We start from the raw sequence: 4,486 nt of genomic DNA, 5'->3' as shown, positions 1-4,486 counted from the left end.
TCAGAGTGCCCTCATGAAATTAACATTCATAAATGCTGGTAGTATTAATAGACAATTTAAAATAACTAGACATTAACGAATTATTGAATAGGCCATCCGTTAGTAAGCAGAGATCTATTGTCAAATGGAATGATATGGCCCTTTTACCCTAAAATTTCACAATAAACTACATGCCGTCTCCCTGGACGGTCGCTGCCACGTGAGGATGGAGCGAGGGCAGAAGGCAGCAACAGGGGCCCCTCATGCACTGACAATGAACTTCAACTTTATACAAAACAAACCGGCTACAGGAACTTCAGGGTCTTTCTCTCATCGGATGTCCCCTCAGTGCTAGAACTGTTATACTCATAGCTAACTAGGGTGTTACTAACGGAGTAGGTGATTTCTGAAACCACTTTGCAGCAAACATTTACATATAAGGGCTAAGTGGTGATTGTGCTTATGTGGCAGCTCCCCTGATGTAATGGGCCATAACGACTCCGAGAGAGCAGGTATGGATGCATGTGTCAAGGAGGAAAGAATGTGAAAGTCATAACACAAATGACTTTATGGATTCCCATTAGACCTTGGGCTGAGGAGCACCTAAACAGGTCTGATATGACAGCATCCCGAGACAGCTTTACAGCCTTGGGTCAGGAACACTTATACTGAAGAGTTTTATGGAAAATCCAAAACTACAAAGAAGAAGTATTCCTGTATTAGGCCGTTATCGTTGACTGGGCATATAATATGCATACAAATAGTCCCAAAGTCTGCGTTTAAAGGATAGGTTATTAAATCTGCTATGCCAATCATATGCATATTAAGGAGTCCAAATTAAGCACTGATAGGTAACATCCCACAAATCTTACACCCTCCCTTGGAAAACAATTCTGCCCAGTGACAAGCTTAAATCCACCAAGGCCTCCAAATATCTGCAACAGACTAAGATGTAGCCTTTTAAAAGACTGTCTTGTGGATTTTAGAGTAAGCGTATTAAGTACTCATGTTACTGCACTTGAGAAAGCTGAGGGATATCATTTTAGTTCTTTTTTCTCTTTTGGTCTCTAACATCACATAGCTAAGTGAACTGGGAGGGAATTGACTTGTTTAAAGACTTTAGACCATGTGCCCAGGAAAGGTGGGCATGAGAAGTTCTGTAATGTGCCCTTTCCCACTCATGATGGGAAAGAGAGGCACGCTGAAGACACCAAGTAAACCCTTCCTCATGAGGACAGGAGCAGGGCTCAGCAGGCATTCTCTAGCCAGGGGCTGACATCGGGAAAGCTGCGCATTTAAGGCATAGGCTGAACACACCATTCAAGGCTGATGTGAGTTGAAACGGCACTCGGAAGAAGGAGATCTGCTATTTTACTTAGATCTGTAAATTATTAAACAATTCCAGAAGAGGCATATTGCTACAAGTGTCATGCAAGCCAATAGACAGAGCTAGAGTGTTCTTCATACTATGAAGAGCTGGCCCAGCACTCATTCTCTGCTGTGAGGAGTGGAAGACAACATGAACTATCACCTGCATAGCAATTGCACCCCAGATTTGCAATGTGATCTTGAATTTGACCTTTTATGAGAAATTATCAAACACCTGTAAAGCCAACAAATGTCCCTGCTCTTTTACAGATTTATTATAGTTTTGCTAATGTGTTGGAATAAACTCCAAATGTCCCTGCTCTTTTACAGATTTATTATAGTTTTGCTAGTGTGTTGGAATAAACTCCTTTTCTGGAAGTTTCTGGTTTCTAAAATGTAGCTTTTATTTTTTCTTTTTTGCAAAGTACATACGTGTTTCCCAGAAAGGCGGGTCCTCTCTTTGAAATATTTAGTCTTTCAGGGCACTTTAGTCATAGTGACACCTAATAGCCAAGCTCTTTTTCTCACTCTCCACAAAATCAGGTTTAGACTATAATTCAAACTAGTCCCCAAAGGCACTTCTGAAAAATGGCAAGCCGTTAGCTTTTAGGTAAAAACACTCTTTATTGCTCAAAATTGTTTCCTGTTACAAAACCTTTTCCACAGTGCTAGGTCTAAGATGATCTTATGCTAATTTAACTCACTGGGGACTGTGAACAGATGCTACTTTGATTAATAGTTTCACTATCCTGAAAATGCCAGGCCGGGTTCAAGATAATAAAGTCAGGTAAGAATACTATTAAAATCTGCCATATGATTGTATCTGTTATGTGGGGAGAAATGGGACCACAATTCCAGTATCAAATAAAGACCACCTATAATAATAAAAAAAAAAAAAACGACAGAAACCAAATGAACATACGGTCTGAATTCTTAAGCACTTTGATTTACATCATGTTGATCACCAAACAATTTACTAATACCTTATAGGTAAACTTTTAGCCATGTCCTAAGTGAAAATTCAATGCATCACTCCAATGTTATCTTTTCATCTAGAATTTAACTCTCCACCAGGAAAAGACTTATGTACACCACCAAACAATGAATTCTGTAATTCTGCTTATCAAAGGATGGTATCTGAATTTGTATGCCCAGGTCATTACTTTCCAGCAAATATGTTTTTAACATTCCAACAGTCATATTTAAAATATCCATCAAAAACTGTGACCCTTGAAAATAAAGGCCTGCATGAGTTGACAAATGAGACTTTTCTGGAGGCATTAGCTCCTCTCTCCTTTGCTTCTCTTCTCACTGATCTCCTAACCAAGGAATTCCACATCACAGCAGTGTCCAAAGGAGGACAACCATGAACTCTAATCTAGCCTTGAACTATGAAATTCAGGGCTGGTCTTTTACAGGTATGTGAAGAAACCTTTGTGTTTCTAAAGTTGGCTTACCGATGGATTTTATCCTTTCCCATGATGGATAGGACCTAATCATATTCTCAGACTCCAATTGTGAAATTAAACCTTCAGCTGAACTTTTTCCTTTATAATTTATGTACAGTACACCTGTCTCAGTGGAAGCTTTGGTTTGCAGGAAGGCAGAAGGTACATTCCATTGCATCAATCACACTGCGACTTGTAATTCCAGGTCCTGCAAGCCAGCCTCCATTGAGAAGGAAGCAAGCCTGTTAGCACAGATCTGCCACGCACAGATTCAGCTCGTTGCATGAGTCGAGTCTTTACCCTCACCACATATAGGACACACTCCCACTTATATGAAATACTATATTCAAAAGAGTTGCCTCACCATTGCACAGAACGTCTCAGGAGGGTCTCCACAGGTAATGTCCGGAGGGTCCAGTTTTACTTTGAGATATTTGGTCATGTCCGTGGATTCCGGCTGACAGGCCATGTAATCCCAAACTTTCCCTTCTTCTGTGTAAATCTGAGTCTTACACACGTCATAATGTCCCCATACCAAAGGGTAGGGCTGCATCACTGAGGACACTGTAACCCAAAGGGCATGAATTGACAGGAATCTTGACAAATACATGTCTAAATTCTTGGCAATCTTCGCGGAAACAAAGCTGGGTTTGGTTATCTGTGAGCTATGTCTTTTTTACATATACATATATGTCTATACGTAGGTCAGTCTGTATATTAAAAAAAAAAAAGAGGATGAAACCTCAATGTAGATTCCAAATCTAAAAGTGAAGGGTCAATATTGTGGGTGTTCAGGTATATTGAGGACTTTGGTGGAAGCCTAACATACTTGTGTGTTAGGCGTTGACAACAACTTGCAGCTTTTTCGTTGTCCTAGAACATATCTATTAGACTCTGGTCGGGTTTGGTTTTTGTAAAAGATGTCCAGTGGCAGAGAATGATTTAGCAAAGTGATGGCTCTCCTGTTGTACATCCGCTAACCCTGGGTGATCCTCAGTGTGCTGCCGGCTCCCGAGGGACAATCAGACGCACGAGGATATCAGTATCTGAAGCAAAGGGATGAGTGTCTATAGCCGGGTGTCTGTTTCTCATCAATCATTCTTTCGTTCTGGCACCAACACCCTTTAAGAAACAATAAGAGTAGGAGTTATTGCCCCAGAATCAATGCATTACACACTGTAGGATATGTTGACATTTGGGAGGTTTGATGCAATATAAAGCAAATTGGTGTAATATGGATAACCTTTACTCCGCTGCTTTGCTAGAATGAGCAAACCACAGAAATCGTTCATGTTGGGGAGAATTTTGATATGAAGGGTTTAACTCTTCCATAACAAAGACAGATGTGCATGTTTCAGGTGCACGCTTCCAAAATTATATTTCCATATTGACAAAACTGAGAGCAAGCAGCTAGATTTAAACATTTCTCATGGATTGCAGTGCTGGAAAATCTTCCAGGAGAACTATGGCGGAAATGAATGCTTTTATAACAATGACACAAAAGTGACAACTGCTTGTATGCCTTTTGNCAATTTGTCTAAACATGTATAAACTGCAGATTTGAATCTGCCTCCTCCTTATAACATATAGATGTGTTGGGCACATTATGATATCTTAAGCTAAAAGGAAAGAAATCACAGAGAAGCATGTGTTGTGGCTACTACAGCCTTCTGCTTTTTCAGACTCTGGTA

This window comes from Ailuropoda melanoleuca, chromosome 2 (genome assembly GCF_002007445.2).
Source record: "Ailuropoda melanoleuca isolate Jingjing chromosome 2, ASM200744v2, whole genome shotgun sequence".
In the NCBI taxonomy this organism is placed as follows: Eukaryota; Metazoa; Chordata; class Mammalia; order Carnivora; family Ursidae; genus Ailuropoda; species Ailuropoda melanoleuca.
The sequence above is the reverse complement of the archived record's forward strand: the minus strand, read 5'-3'. Positions refer to the sequence as shown.